Source organism: Ruditapes philippinarum, unplaced genomic scaffold, assembly GCF_026571515.1.
Source record: "Ruditapes philippinarum isolate M1 unplaced genomic scaffold, ASM2657151v2 ctg5380_1_1_1_1, whole genome shotgun sequence".
NCBI lineage: Eukaryota > Metazoa > Mollusca > Bivalvia > Venerida > Veneridae > Ruditapes > Ruditapes philippinarum.
In genome coordinates this window covers 152,383-170,371 of record NW_026852001.1, presented here as the reverse complement: position 1 = coordinate 170,371, position 17,989 = coordinate 152,383, and the positions used below count along the sequence as shown (strand labels likewise).

Sequence of the window (17,989 nt, the reverse complement as noted above, 5' to 3'; positions counted from 1 at the left end):
GTAACTCTTTGAACACTGGCTGGTGTTTTAAGACAAACCTCATAATTCCATCAATATACTGAGCAATGCCAGCTTTTCAGCATTGTAGTGTCGAAGATTGAATGCCGCTAAATAAGCCAGTGCAAGGGAGTGTGAGAGATTTTGCATTTTTACATTATCTCTCATGAACAGACCCAATTAAACCAAGTTTGCAATTTTCATAAAATGTTTTTTCACTGCTTCCAAATGTTTTTCTTTCTTATCAAGATTCATAACTGTGCCATCATCTTACATCTTAACAGTCATTTTGGTGGAGTTCCTTTAAAATGTTCATTGCTTGACTATTGAAAACCCATTAGAATAACAATAGACTCGGACAGTTCCACAACAAATTCAGGACTACCAGTCCATTACATATGAATCCATCATTGGTTAATATTGATGTTATAGTGGATGATATTAAAGATACAAAGAGAAGATAAACTTACTGTGTATTGTTAACAACTACGATGTTCTAGGGAATGGATAATCTGTAACATTCCTATCTTCACCATCACTGTGACATTTTTACATCAATCAACACAAACCTGTAATCAGAAAATAGTTTATCAGTTAATACATTCATTTTATAAAGTCATAGACACACCACTAGAAACACATTACCGATTAATGACACCAAAGAATTAGAATAAGAATAAAATAATAGTAGAACTACATGTATAAACAATGTACTCAAAACATGTAAGTGCTAAGAAAGGTGGTACAGCAAACTAAAGGTTTAGGTATTTAAGTTTGAAACAAGTTCTTGCATTTTATATTAATCACTTCCTGGAACCAACCAGTACTGGTGTCATATGAATAAACATGGTTGTGACCCAATTAGAGCTGTAACCCATGTTCCCAGGGTTGAGAGGCAGACACCTTAACCACAAGGCCACTGCTCCCCTATAAACTAAAGGTTTGATAAGACAATTAAATTCACTTGAACTTTTTGGAGAAGAGAAATTATTATCCACTTCTATGACTATATGAGGTTATCATACAGGTATTGATTTTGATCTCAAACTTGCAGTTGACAAAGATCGAGTATTGTTTTGCTATGCGAGGACCACATAACAAATGGCAACAAAGGGCCTTGCACAGAATCCATGAAAGCAAAATGCAAAACTTAGATTAAGTTAGTCTTACTTTTATTCAAAATGTCTTCATATTGGACCCATTATACAATATAGTAACGTAATGGCTATGCCATCACTGTAGCACCATTATATATTTGTATATAATACAGATTTTCTTTCTGTTGTGCCATATTTTTGCATAATTATGATTCTGATGCAGTTATGCACAGATAATTATATCATTTAAAAGCAGTTTATCAACAGGTCATATCACTTTAATTTCTCTTTTCTAGCCTCAGTGACAAAGACAATTACTGGCCACTGCTAACAGATATTGCCTACTTCCAGGCTGCACATCTATGCAAGATGATTACTATAACATAGTTAGGTGACAAATTATATCAAAATGTTTCTAAACCTATATCGGATCTTCATAATTATTAACAGACCACAGTCAGCACACATGTGAAGCAAATGGTACATTTCACTAAAAAGATATATACATTTTATAGCCACTTTAACCACTGCCACTGCCAGTACAAATAAAAGATGTTTTAAATTCTTGAAATGAAAGCTTGCCAAAACTGTTGTTTGATTTAATCTACCTGTAATGCATCATCATTGAAAGAAAAGCCAACAAAATTAAGATCAAATGGTAACTTAAACCTAAGGTTTAAATGGTGAAGGAATGCCAGTAGACCTTCAAGATACCACACATAGCTATAAACAGGTCTAAAATGTTGATGAGATATTGTTTAGCTGAATCTAATGTCACATCATCACAGTGTTATAGTCCTACAGTGACTTAATTCCAGCAATACTAGTGAAGGAAGACCCCCACCTGGTGTCCCTTTGTGCTCCCCAGCAATCCTGGTTGTTTTAAAATTCTAAACACCACCAGGAACCACTCAACACAGTTTATCTCGATTCAATATGGTTCTTCATGGCTTCGCTACCATTGTGGTCCCGATTGACCAAACTGGGACCGCTACTACCATTGTGGGCCCTGTTGACCAAACTGGGGCACACCAGGGCTGTATACCAGTACAGTGTTAACTAGGGTTAATTTTAGAATGCATATGGGAGCCCTGTATAACCACTTCCTAGCATTAGGTGGTAAAGACTCAATGAACACTATAACAATTGGCTGAGAGTATGCAAGAATGTATTTCATCATTCAGTACTACTCTGAACAGAAACTTAACAAAAATAAGCTTTGGAATATGAAGTTAAAATAGTGAAAGTCATGAAAACCTTTTAGGCTGTCGTACCAGTTTTGAATGGCCAAACTGAAAATATTACTAGCCCTGCTTGATTGGGCCTGTTCAGATGCACAAGAATGTTACATTGAGCTGTCAATATGAAATCTTTAATCTGATAGGAAACTTTAATTTTAAGATAAAACACAGCACAGAAGCAATGCTGCGATAGATCCCTTGCAAGTCTTCTAGTCTAATGTATATTAAATTGTTATCAAACAGACATGAAATCTTGAGTCATGATGGCCCACAAGATGTGCCTGGAATTTAGTAGAACATGATACAGTATCTAATGATGCTGAAAACATGCACTTTGTATAGGAGATAATCTCAAACTGCAGTCTATACATGCCTCATTTACAAGATAAATTTCAAATTTTTCTGTTTCAAAAGGGTTGTTTTTTAAGTGTACCATTAAAAATGGTTTGGTTTAAATTTTTTGGTAACATCACTAAAGTTCATTTATCAAGGGGATTTCTAGATTTTTTGGACATGGGGCTTTTTACAGCATAATAAAATTTTAAATAAAAAATGTTTTAACTTTAACAAAGAAAAAAAACAACAGAAAATTATTTAGGGAGGTCAAATACAGGCTTTCCTCAAAATTTATGTCTTAAAAAATAAAAAGTAAGAAATTCATATTTAGGCAAGTTATTAAAACATAAAACAATGAGTTGCATTTTTCACCAATTCAACACAAAGATCTTGTGTTCTTAGTTTTCAAGTCAAACCAAATAATTCTTATTTAAACTGTTCCTAGAATTTCATATGTGTTTCTATAATATTATAAGCAGCTTGATGCGTCTGTGGCTGAGTGGTTAAGGTTATTGACTTCAAACCACTTGTCGCTTACCGCTGGGGGTTTGAATTCTGACTGGGACTTTGGATTCTTTCTTGTGAGGAAGCTATCCAGCTAGCTTACAGAACGTCAGTGAATCTACTCAGATACCCGTTCGTGACTGAAATAATGCACGGAAGGGCAGCTAAAGTCATCCTCCACCAATAAAGCTGGAACGTTGCCATATAACCTATGATGTGTCGGTGTGACATAAAACCCAATTAAACAATCAAACAAACTATATAAGCAGCTCAATAAAAATAAACAAGTTTCTTTAGCTTTCAACATTTTGCCCTTTTCAGAATTTTTTTTATATGTTTTTAAGGGAAATCTTAGAAAAGGGAGGTAATTAAAGCTATTATCTGAAACACTTTCATTATGTCCCCTTCCAATTGATCAGAGACTTAGATAACTTAGATTTATCGCCAAATCCTGACTGAACGGAAATTTTATTGAAATTGAGTATTCATGAAGTAAATGGATATTTGGTTACCATTGGAGAGAGAGAAAACTTGCACCTTTCAGTAGGTTATCACAAGAAAGTATCCCAAACGTATATATAAGGCATTGCTTTAACCGATATAACTGGCGAAATTTGCTTCCATTAGAAGCCATTGATTGTAAGTGTTGTCAGTAAATATTGGCACTAATATTGTTAAATGTTTTCAGCTAGATCATCAATCTTTGGAAATTCATTTACGATAACATTTCAACCGTTTCCGCTCCCTGGCACTGTATATACAGCAATTACATACATTTTTTAACAATTCTGTCTAACAAATGAAAATTATATTAGTGAATGACAATAAATCATTGGCTTTCCTTGCATTCAGTGTGTAACTATATATCCATCAGACACATTATTGTGAAAATCGAGAAACATTATTGCTATTTTTTTTATACAAATTTGTCGGAATGAGGTACAATATTGTTTTATGATCACAGCAGTGACCCCCCTGCGATATTACAATACTCCTAATAATGCACTGATAAGGTTTCACACCGTCTTTTTTTGGACAGTGATTCTCGAGCGCCTTCTTAATGGCTGTCATTTTAGTCTTCTACAACTACATGTACCTTCAACTTAAAGGAACTCCACTGAGGTCCAAAAGCCTAATTCATAAAATTTGAATTTCTTTTATAGATCAGCTTTAGATCACTTATAACAGAAAGATATGCAAAAATATTCAGAAATATACTCAGAAATAATTTGAAAAACTGAGTGAGCAAATGATCTGAAATTTTGCACACTTGTTAATGGTCTAGACCTACATCAAATTAAACCTTGATGTCAAAAAGTAATTTTCAGTTCCGTCATGTAAAAAACCTCAGTGCAGAATTATTAACAGTTCAATTGGCCAATAATCAAATATTTTTACAAATTAAACTTTACAAACCTAAAATATTGATTATTACTAAAAGAATGGTATGAATGAATTGAATCAAATGGATTTTTTATCTACATATATTTCTTAGTAAATTTTAGCTACAATTTTTAGGTATCTTTTAGGTAAATGCATTGGTTTTTTCTTAGTCAATATGGATTTCTTGGAATTTAGGACTGACAATTTCGAGCTACAAAACAGCATCAGTGTTTTCAATGCTCTGACTTCCAATAATATAAGACCCCGCTGTTTTGAGGTAATTTTTGTTGTTAATAAATGTCGAAAACTATAAAAACACAATGTAAAACAGGAGATATGGACTTTTAAAGATGGAAATCTTTTTTTTATTATCAATCTTTCAGAAGTGCTTGGTATTGAACCAAATTTGCAGAACTTTAAGTTTTTCTAATACCTCAACCCAAGTCATTAATTTGAATTTGTAGTGCATGTATTTGTGTATTTACACTACTTTATTGGTTTTAAAAGCACCCTATTTACCTAAAGTATAAACTGCCTGAACATGCTTTAAATGAAACTCAAATTCTCATTTGTCACAGAAAACTAAAAATAAATAAATAAAAAAAAACAACGGAAAAAACAAACAAGAAATCAATAAACATACATTTCATACATGTCAATTATTAATTTTCACAATATTTTCTTCAAATTTTCCTATAAAACTGATTCAATATATTTATATCATTTTTTTTTCAGATTGGTGTGGCGTTTTTTTTTTTTTTTTTTTTTTCAGTTTTAGCTATAAAATGCAAAAAAATGATATTTTGGTTACATAGGAAACGGAAGTACAAGTGTCGGACAATTCTCCGCAATTAACCGATTCTTCCCTCAAGTACACCATCGTTTTACAATAAAAACCCATCACTTGATACAGCAGCCGATTTTAATAATTGAACGAGAAAAACAGTGGATTTAAAAACACCAATATGACGGGGAACAATCCCCCCTATTTACAGAGCACAATGTTATAAAAACATTAACTTGTATTAATTGGCTTACAGGGTGACAACCTGACTCAAGTAGCTATGTCATTTTACAATAACAGAATTAGGTAAGACTTTGTCATGCTTCATTGTAAATAAATTAAGACTCTCAACTTTAAAAACATCGTCATACCAAAATAATTTGAACTTGGGTCGATGAACAAATTTTGTGTTTTCCCTTACGCTAGTTTAATAGTTTTATTTCAAAAAAAAATTTTCCAATTAATGTCTTCTTAACTTGATTTTTGGAAAAACAAAAAAAAATGCTCTTTTTAAATTAAATATTTTTTAAACAATAATTAACAGAAAAATTAAATTAATTTTTAACCAGTCCCAAAAATGGGTTTCATTTATTTGGTTTCAAATTTCACAGCAATGACTTGCGAGCTTCTTCCCTTTAAATTTTTTTTAAAAACCTTTTTTTTTCTGTTTTTTTTTCAATGGACTTTTCAATGATTTTAAATTTTCTTTCAAACCCAAATAAAGGGCATTAATTCACTTTTAAATTTTCCCACAACTTTTCGGGGCAAAAAAATGGACATTTTGCATGTTAAAAAAAAAACCAAAATTTATTCCTTTTGATTTAAACAATACATAATATTTTTTGTTTTTTAAATTTCTTTGTTTGCAAAGAATTAACCTTTTAAGTTGTCAACCATTCTGTAATTCGGCTTCCCTGCCCTTTAACCAGTAAGTAACTAGAAATGTGTCCATAGGACACGGGGTCTCCGCTACAGGCCACTGTTCTGTCTAATCTTTATGACTCTAGGGTCAAATATTTTTTGGACTTACATTGTGGCCACAAGTTGAAAACTAAAAATTCTTTTTACTAAGTACAGGTCAAGAACTTTTACAAATACTGAATAAATCCACAAGTGCAAACCCCAAGGTTGCATAAGTTTACACATGCGTTACTCAACATTCTTGTGAAAAAACTTTCCCAGGCCTACAAGCAAATACTTTTTGAGCTATGTCATGAACAAGTTAAAATTTTGCAAATTTTTATACAATGTACTACTGTAAGTCAAGGCGCAATAACTCTAAACAAAACTGGGAAAAAAAATCCACATTGCAAAAGTCCCATGGTGCATAGCTTCACAGTGATGTTAAAAAAATTTTTTTCTGTATTTTGTATTTTGATCATTTTTTCCCGAAAAAGTTGGTTGTTTTCAATAAAGCACCCAAGGGGAACAAATAAGAACTAAAAGTTGAAAGGGGGTTTTTTTTTATAAGTCAAGGAAAAAATAACTCAACAAAATATTTGGAATAAACCCACAAGCGAAACCCCAAAAGGTGCACAACCCAAACTTTATGCTTGAAACCCTTTCCCCAAAGGGTTTTAATGACCAAATTTTTAAAATTTTCCTTTTTTTGGTTTTAAACGGGCGACACTTTTTTGGAAAATTTCAAAAATTTTCAAGGGGAATTTAACTCTTAAAATACTAAATAAAACCCCACCCCAAAATTTTACCCAGGTCACAAACTAAACATCGTTTCAACATTCCTTGTGAATTTTTTTATGATTTTCTAGTCAAAACTTTAAATTTAAACGTGCAACTTAAAAGTTGAAAATTCTAAATTTTTACTAAGTCAAGGGCATTAACTCGAAAAATACTAAATAAATCTGCACGAAAATACCCAGGTGCACAATTGCACATGCTGATCAACATTCCTGTAAAGTTTCATGACTCTAGGTCAAATGGTTTTTTGAGTTACGTGCAACACAAGTTGAAAATTGCAAATTTTTACTAAGTCAAGGGCAATAACTCTAAAAATACTGAATAAATCCACATGAAAATACCCAGCTGCACAACTTCACATGCTGATCAACATTCCTGTTAAGTTTCATGACTCTAGGTCTAATAATTTTTGAGTTATGTGTGACACAAAAGAGAACAGACGGACGGACGGACGGAAGGACGAACAAGGGTAAATCTAAATGCCTGCCACTAAAGTAGGGGCACAATAAACATGGATGTGAACTGATGCACCATGATAAGCAAGGAGAGTGACCGGCATGATCTTAAAGGGTTATTGGGCTGATACCTTTAGCTACTAGGTCATCTCTTTTCAAGGGCATCTCATCTTTTAGAACATCCAAAATGGCAAAATTGAAAATGTTGCAGACTCAGTTTGACTGAGCCTGTTCATCGGCAGAAGTGATAAATGCAATCTTCCATCCACTCCCCCTAGTACTGATGGAAGCAGAATCATGAAATGCTGAAAATTTCAAATTTAAAACCTCCGTAGAATTGTTCATCAAAATTAAGGCATCAATTCTTTTTCTTTAGAATATAATGCATTGTGGGAGTACAAAAAAAATAGGTATCAAAATACGGCCAAACATATCAAGACTGAATAAAACATGAACAGTCTCAAAACAGTAGTGCACTCTTGTCTATTTGAACTGATCTTTGAGTACATACTGTGTATCAAAGTGACATTTTAAGGTAGCATGGATTTTTCATGATGGATGAAGCATGTTTGTAGGGAAGGACAGAAACATGTAACACAATGAGACTGGGATAGTCAGCTCCACTTACAGAATCTGCATTTAAAAAACATCCAAATTGCGTAATATTACATTATTTTTATGTACTTTTTTGTGAATGGAAACAGTCAATAAATTAGAGATGAAAAAAAGTTATGTTATCCGCTAAAAACAATATGCAGTTGTACATGGTGGCAATTAGTTTTATTCATATTTACATCTAACATTATACACATAATATTTTTGTGGATTTACTAAAATATTTGAAAAAATACAAACAAATCTTGATGCAAAAGTTTTATTTGTACAAATGACCAGGGGGTGTTAACTAATAGGGTAAGGGGATGGGGTCTAATCAGAAACATTAATTAAGTATTTTAACAATTACAGCTGAGGGTTCAATTAGAAATACTTTACACTTTAATTTGTCATCTTAGTGTAGTAACAATTTATCTTCCATTGTTTCTTAATACTCAGAGATAACTTGTTACTGCATGCTCTACGGAGATGATATTAGCCATTTCATGACGAAATCTCCAAGAATTTTCTTTAATCCATCTTTTCATTTTTCAATGCAGACACAAATCAAGAAAAAATAAAATTGTTTGAATTAAGGACCATACAATATTGTCCTCAAGATGGCCATTCCTGCAAACTAACTAATTATCCAACATCCTAAATAATGGAAATGGGAATTATTTTGTGAATTTTCTTTCATAGTTAAAATACCAGCATCTCACATTTGTTGCATTCCCTTCGGACATATCAAAATAACTTCTAAATTTATTTGCCATAAGAAATTGTTTTGTCTTTGGACGATTCTTCAAAAAAAATGAAAAGATTGGGATTATTAAGCAATTAAAGTGTGACAAAAAGTGTGCGTGGGGAAAGATTCGGAAAAAAATGCAATTACATTAGTGTAATCCTGAATATGAAAATTTTTAAATCATTATGGCTTTGCAACTGTTATAACATATTATTATGGCATTAAAAATAATAAAAAATGAAAAAAAATGACATATTGCTCTGTAAATATTGAACTACAAATCATGGGAGAAAAAAAATGTTTTTATGGCTTTGTTTTTTGCTCTTTATTTGAGCAAAATATTACTGAGGGTGAGACATTCCTTGCAGTTACACATCAAGTATAATAAAGAAACATGTCAAAAGTATAAGTTACTTTGAAGGAAACTGATATAGTCATTATAAGATTATATTCATGGGGAAGAGTTTATAATTTGTCTCTCTCCACTGGAACAGAAAGTTTGAAATGATATCATTGTCAAAAAAAATACTGGAAACTTTATACACTGGTAACATAGGGCCAACATGACCTGCAGTATTTAAAACCTGTATCCTGTTACAGACAGCTACAGACTGGGTTATGATACATTCAGGATCTCATTGGCCACTGTATAGTGACTTACTTTTGTCCTTTGGCTAATACTCTGTGGTAACTGCATGGAGGTAAATTATCATCACATCATTCTTCAAAATTAACCCTTTATGATGACAGGTGTCCATACTCGGTTTTGTCTCCAGATTGAAAGATGGACAAGTAAATTTTAGATATTTAACCTGGTAAGGGTGCACTTGTCTAAATACTAAGCTTTTAAAACAACTCAAGGGGTTTAACCCTTTCACTGCCATAGGGACAGCTTATGCCGTCCCTATTATTTTCGGCGTATTTGCCATATGGACGGCTTTAGCCGTTTCTATAATTATAATGATAATAATAATAAATTATTAATAATAATAATAAAAATAATAAAAAATATAAAGAAAATTATACCATCGACAATAATTATCATTATACTAACAGATTTGGAAACATATATTATTATTATAATACTAATAACAAATAATTATAATTATATTAATTAATAATATAGTAATTTCTTAGAAAACCCTCTGGCAAATAGGTTATCAATAAAACAATAACCCTCTGGCAGCAAAAGGGTTCATTTCCTTGATTTCTAAGTCAATATAGGGTCAATTTCATTGTCCTTCTGATAATTGTATCTTTTTCTTTATTTTACGTTTACACTTAAACCAATGGTAAATATTAAGGAGCTGTATACATAACATAATTATGGTCTAGGGGACAAGGTCTTCATACTTAATAGAAATAATCCTGGCAACCATCCCAAATATACATGTATTGAACAATTAAACTGCTAAAAATTCTCATTCAAGATGTACATGTAGTGGGTAAACTGTTCCCACAAAATTTAATAGAAAAAACCTGGTATAAATGGTTACTGAATTCTCAATTAAGTATTAAAGTACTAAACTATAATAGAATATCGCAAAAATATTCAACACGCAAGCAAACAAATAAAAAAAACAGTGTGATTTTCAGAACAGCCAGTGCACATACAATAAGATGATTGGAGCAAAAAAAATCAGAGAAGTCTTATTAGAGAAATGACAATTTCCAAGTGTTTGACAAAGCCAATAATTACTTGAACAACTTGTATAAGGAAACCTTTTGTTGTCTGCCAACAATACTCTTGAAGTCGGTTGACAATGATAGCTTCGGTTCCAAACGGTCAAACAAATCAATTACCATGTCTTTTCAACATCACAATCAATTAATTACCCGCGGTCCAACTTTTTCACTGTGACTAGAATTAAATCTCCGCGACTGTTCATTTTAGCAAAAACAACAATATGCTAGTACGTACTTTCAGAATGTCATATAAAGACCTAGAATCTATCGAGCTTGCCAAGTTCAAATGGTCAGTGTAATCAATGCTTTTAAAACTGTCCAGTAGAAGTGCTGACCGATCTATTAATCAATTAATCAATGGACATAAATGGAATTAATCCTTGTCCATAAATACTATGATAACAGTAAACATGCAATGTTCTCATAAAAAGACCACACATTTCCTGTAATTAACACCACTTTACAAGTTATTAATAAATTAGTGGACATGTGACAGCTGTGATGACACGTGTTTTAGCTGGACATCAGATTCGGACAGTTTGGACATGTGATTTTTACAATAAAATACTAAAAGACTGAGAAAAAAACACTAAAAAACCAACCAACCAAGAGTTTATAATAATGCAGTCCAGTTGGTAAGCTCTGGCCTCTACATCTGGCTCAAACTCAAATTATTAACTATTATTATTACATATTATTAATTAGCTCTCTGAAAGAGTCGATAACTTTCACTCTTACCACTTTAAATATCTTAAATGGACATGTCTATCTTTCAGTCTGAATATTAAGATTTATCACTTTTATTTAAAAAATTTCAAAATTTTTACTGCACGTATAGCAACACAGTGCAGACCAATAACCAGACAGGGTGATCTTGGTCTGTACTGGTTGTGTACGTAGACTCGGTCAGTGCCAGCGGGCTTCGACGGTTAATTTAAGAAAAAATAATTTATAGACACAATATTCCTATTCTTGTAAAATGATATAACCAGCTGCTGGCAGTATTACATTTGTAATGTTACCATAAAAACTGATATAATGAGCAATGTAAATTAAATATTAATATTGTTGCATGTATGGTGCAATGCTGTCTGTGCGCTTGCTGCGAATGAATTAATATGGCACAAAAAGTATGATCACATACTAAGAAATAAGGCCCTTTAATTTAAATAATATTAAAAAATTGTGTGCATTATGACAATATTGCAAAATTACAATAATTATACAAAACTATTGGAGCAGAAATTTTATTACCCCGACTAAATATAACCATGCTTTAGGAAGGATGGGGGCTGGGAAAGGTGGGGGGGGGGGATTGGAGGAAGGCTTATGGTGCACCACCTGAGTTACAACCACCTTATATAAACTTATTGGATTACCGGATAACTATGCTTCTTTACATGAAAAAATCCGTTTTCCTGGCAAGATTTGAACTTACAGCAAAGTAGGGTAAGTAGTTCGAAGCTAAATGCATATAGAGACCCCATTTTTGCGACGGACGCGCCCTCAGGCGCGTTCAGAGCTTAGTCATCTACACATGGGATTTCGTCTGCTACAATCGCGCAGTGTCCTCAACCGATTAACAGCCCAAGAAATAGTACATGAATTTGATCCTTAAAAACTCCCATACGTTGTCGGGATATCTTAAAATCTTCCATATTCAGCCTTTTCAATTTCAAATTAAGTTATCCAAGTTGAAATATGAACGTATATGATTGATAATAACGTTGTAGTCCCGTAGTATTATTGCGCAATATGCAAATTACTGCCGAAACGATTTACCGCTGTCGAAAAAGTAGGACAGCAAATTATACTATAATACAGGTGTAAGCTCTAAGTTCCAATAATTATTAGTAGGAATAAATATTTCTACATTATACAAAACATTATTATCAACAAATCAAAAGTTTTTCGTGACTCTAGAATAACTCGCGCATTAATAAAAGAAGAACTTTTTTCGTGACTAAGCTGAATATTCAGCAGTTATTAATAAATTAGATACAGTACGATGGTTACTATAAATATCTATTTTTTTGAAAATGCATGTAACAAGAGAGTTTGTCAACACTTTACCACCATGTAGTCTTTCATGGTAATCTTTATTGAAGGAAGTTCTGATATCAGTTCTACTTCCGATTCTTGTGGTTTGTTTACATATTTTTCTAGGTCACGATATGAGTTAAACTTCGCTATTCGAAATATTGATTCTGCTTCTGTACACATTATACATGTAGTAAACCAGCGGATACTTACTTTGTTTACATGCAATACTTTCAATACAATTGTAAGAAGCAAACAAGTTGAAAATGGAATTTAGTGTGAAAATGAAAAGGACAACTAAACACTGTGGTGCTTAAGTGACATTTAGATTAAAATAAAAACGATGTGCTCTGGCCCTTGTAAATAAAAAAAAATCTAAAAAATACACTATTAATTGCTGATGATTTTAACCAAAAATATTTTTAATGAGACATATCCAAGAGAAATAAAAATACAACATGTACAAATGACTTAATATTTTATTGTCTATATGCCCACTATGTTATAACACGAAGCAATTCTAAATAACATTCTCACATGTATTTGCTTGAAGTTTATTTTGCATGGTTTTATTTAAGAAATATTTCGTTGTTTTTTTTTTCTATTTACATATCATTTCTTGGAATAAATCGATAAGGACACTGATTTACAAGTTTAAATTTCATTCTGTATTTAAATGTTTGAAAAGTAGAAAATCTGAATTATATCAGATTAGGACACAAAATATATTGCTCTACAAATCTCGAACTTGTATGGAACAAATTTTCTGTTATATATTTTGTGTTTTATTTTATATTTTTTTCTAAAAAAAGCCTAAATGTCTCTCCGGTTGCATGTCCGTCGCATTCAGTGCTGCAGCACTTTGATTTGTAAATATTATAAGCTTGCTTTCATATTGATGCTATCTGAAGGTAAAAACATTACTTCCAGTAAAATATATGATAACCATACAATGATCCACTCTCTTAGCTTCATGATAAGTGACTTTTATATACTCTAGTAGAAATTAAAACCTATAAAAAACTTAAAAACGAAATTCCAACCAAACACTTTTTTACCACAAAATTTCTGTTACATAATTAAAATGGCGACAGCTTCATGGCCTGGAAAATCAGTTTTTTTAGTTGGCAATAATAAACATAATTCAAAAACAGTACAAAAAATCTTTTTCACATTAAGTGCTAAGTTATACTCCCTAAAAAACCGAAATCTTTAACCGGATACCCTGCTGCAGAATTATTTTTTTGCCACCTCTCCAGCACAACATGGATTCTCCTGTCAATTACTGTTTGGATGATTTCAAGTGTTTTGTACTGACATAGTAGATAAACTTCCCTACATCTTCTGTTAAATGCATTTTTGTCTGTTTGCAGATAAGCTTTCTGATAGTGTCATTCATGTATAAGATAGTATCAATCAATTTCTTTTGTTTTTCTGTTTATCTCTCTCTTTAGATTCATCACAAATTGGGGGAGGTCTTCATATAATGCTGCTGGTTAATCACCTCTTTAGCATCTAGACTTTCTCAACTCAGTTACAAAAAAAAGCCTGGCCACGATTTAAAAAAAATTCATTCGTACTTGAAACATTTAAAGTTATCCCACTTTTTTTTCCTTGTCGAGGTTAGTACATTTGTATTTTGTATAAATTTATAATAAAGCTTTTCCCCATGTGCTCGAGTCTAATTCCACTGCCATATCATTAATCTCATAGAATTATATAATTCTCATTCTGAGACAGAAATATGAATTTTTTTTTTTTTTGCTATTTCTTTGATGTGTTTAATTAACTATTGATCAGTCACTGTACTAACCACAAATAGCAATAACATCAATGTTCTTAAGTTTGGAAACAATTTAATAAATAATGTTACCTTGAAAACATTTGTGTATCATTTGAAGGAATACTGGCAATATATAAAACCACTAATTAAAAGGTTATTTTGACCACAAACTGAACACCATTTAGGGTTATCTTGGCAACCCAGAACACTATTTATGATTATCTCCACAACACAGAACACTATTTACAATTTTCTTGGCAACACAGAACACTATTTACGATTATCTTGGCAACACAGAACACTATTTACAATTATCTTGGCAACACAGAACACCATTAAAGGTTATCTCTGTAACACAGAGAACCATTTAATATTATTTTTACCACACAGATCATCATTTAACATTATCTTTGCAATACAGAACACAACTTAAGATTATGTCTGCAAAACAGAACACCATTTAATGTTATCTTGGCTACACAGAACACTTTTTAAGATAAATCACCATTAATTTTAAGGTTATCATGGCAACCAAGAACAACATTTAAGATTATCTTGGCAACACAGAACAACTTAAAACATATTTTTTGGCCTGCATGGCCAACAATATTAAAGGACACAAAATAGATTAACACCTTTAAGTTCTATTTTTAAACACAGTACAATATTTCAACAAAGAACACCATGCATTATGGTAATCATGCCTAAACAAAATAACAATGTATGAAACATTGGCAACACACTGAACACATTGGGGACTATGTATCTTGGCAACATTGAACACATGGTGATAGTAATATTGGGAACATTAAAACACCATCCATCTAAAAGTTATCTTGGCAACATAGGACACCAGTTTAGTTATCTTTCACTGACTCACAAAAATATAAATCAAGTATTGATTATGAATATGGTAATAAGTCTGTCAGTCAGTCACAGACACTTATGATGTAAATGAGTTTGACCACTGAAAATGATACAACTTTTTTACATATAAATTATAGTTAACAACACTTCCAAATAGAGCTGGATCAAGATCATGATGGCTTTAGTTTCAGTAAATGCCAACATAACTTTATAAGAGGCTGATAACTCCTGAAGCATTTAACATCCTATCAACACTTTTAAACATAGATTGACATGATAGAAGTATTGGAGTAGTTGAGTGAAAAGTCAGATTATGTTTATAGTATGTTTACTGATAAGCCCGTGATAGGCTTGATATACTGCAATCTTATTTAAAACACAAACGATGGTTTCCAGATGGGTAAATCTGACATAAATATAGTCTTTGAAATGTACTTAATGGATTATTTCTATTTATTGTTTATATTTTATTTGTTTAATGTAATAGAACACTGGACGGTGTATTTACAAGTTAAGATGCTAAGAGATAGGTGATTTATAACCTTTCATCTATATCTTTATAATATTGTCAGACTGATTTTCATTAGACAACTATGATGTTTTATTACTTGTATTCATTTCACAACTGCAGTCAGAGCCTTTTTCACAGATAGTGGAATAGGGTCTTTTCTTTTCTTTAAGTTTTTGAGAAAAAATAGCACACTATTTTTGCAACAAGGGGCCAAAAATTTGATGTGAATTGAATTTCAGGGGAAAACTCTGCAATTTTAAAGAATTTTTCAGAGGGGACACAACACTGCTGTAGAAGGAAAAAAAGCCTTGGCAGCAGATTGAATTATTATTGTCTAATCATCTAAATTAATTAATTAACACAACACTATTGTGAAATAATATACATGTTGTAAATACCTTATCATAAAGAATTCTGATTGGTTGTATGGCCTTAAAAATGTTTTCTGCCATATAATGTTTACCTTTAATATAATAATTATATTACAACTTTTAATATAACATGTCAAAAATCTTTATAACCAATGAAAGAAAAAAAATGAATATGAAGATTGTATTTCAAAAATGAATGTTAAAAAGCCCTTTGTTACAATTTCGACATTTATTTAAAAATACAGAAAAAAGCATTGTGCAATTTTCCAACAGAGCACAGAACATTATATACAGAATTTGAACCTATCTTTTTTGAATGCACATGTATTGTATTTCAACATTATCTTTGAATAAATTGCCACTGTACATTTTGCTTTGAAGCCCGGTCTTTGATGACATGTTTTACCATTGATACAAGGCATATTGTGTTTTAGCCCTGTCTTTTGTCTTTTCTCAGAGGGAGATGTAGATCTACAAGTCAGAGAAAACATTTCTAATGCAGCCTTTCACATATCAACACCGCCATTACCTTATCATGTAATCGTCAATTATCTAAACTTCTCTGGCACCAGTTTGGAACACTCGTGGAAATGAATTTTTTATGGATATAATTAGCAAGCCCATTAAATAACAATAGATCATGTTCCAAAAGGTTTACGTTACTCACCACCTTGACAACTGCCATGCAGACTTGTCCCTTTACCCATTGCCAAGAAAAATCTTGAGTTAGAAAACGTTTTAATGAAACAATGAAAACGTCTTATTTTGTGTGTTACATAACATCTATCAGTTACATATTCTTCACATTTAGATCAAAACCCACCCTTTTAGATCAAAACCCACCCCCACCCTTTTAATTCAAGTTTCATTTTTATGTTCTAACTCAAATACAGGCAATTAGGTTATTTGTTAACACACTTAAATTAACAGAAATGCTTTTAGATGTGTGCTTTAAATAACAATTTTGTTATGATGATGCATTAAATAATTGTTTTAAATAAATCATTTTGTTAAAGGATTGGATAACAAGTAATTTGAGAAATAAATTCTTAATAAAATGAAAATATGGGAGGAAAATCTTTTACTTAGAATTTATTAATTTGTATTTCTAAGATTAGGAAACAAAATAAAATTTCCAAGTATCATTTTCAGGTTTACAAGTCACACAAAAAGAGCTATTGGTAGGACAGCACGCTCGATTACTCTTGGTGTTTGATAGTAAAACAAAAACCTGGAAAATATAAAAATTTCTAAATTCAAAAAGGGACATAATTCTGTCAAAATCCTTGTTAGAGTTATGGCCCTTAAAAAGTGACCTCTTATAATGCTCTCGTGTAAGTACATAAGAAGTTTCAACAGTAGTTTTGAAAAATGCAAAAACTTTACCTATTAAGTGTGATATGCCAGCGCCTGGGTTAAAGTACAATAGTTTAATGTAAAGTATTAATCTAATAATAAATTAACATTATATTTTTGTTTTTGGTTTCAATGTCATGTCAATTTCCATAATTCATTCAATTAATTAAGTTATTGACAGCAAGATAAACAATCTTATGTATTACTGTATTAAATAGAATTAACTTAATATACATGTAATCAAATCAGACAAAGGGAGAAAACCATGGCTGAGAACAATAATTTTGAAAATATATTAAATGGTGTTGGACATATTCAAACATTCATTTAACATTTTATTAATAAATATAGGTGTCTGAATTTGATCCATTTGTATGCTAAGTATAACAGTTTTTAACTGGACTTGTACAATTTTTAAAATGACTGAAATCATTATCATTTGTAGGGAAATTTTCACAATATGTCAAACAGTGACCATTATCAGATGGCATGGGTGTGGATGTGCCTGTTGATCTTTGTCTGCACTAATGATTACAAT

At 31.6% G+C, this 17,989-nt stretch overlaps 1 protein-coding gene across 1 annotated transcript in view; it reads right to left on the bottom strand.

Moving 5' to 3' along the window:
* Positions 1–17,989, bottom strand: part of LOC132746049 (putative protocadherin beta-18) — a 102,832-nt gene that overhangs the window by 56,456 nt on the left and 28,387 nt on the right. The window contains exon 2 of the mRNA XM_060735119.1: positions 468–566. The gene's annotated coding sequence lies outside the window, so the exon portion shown is untranslated. The remainder of the gene's footprint in view (positions 1–467; positions 567–17,989) is intronic.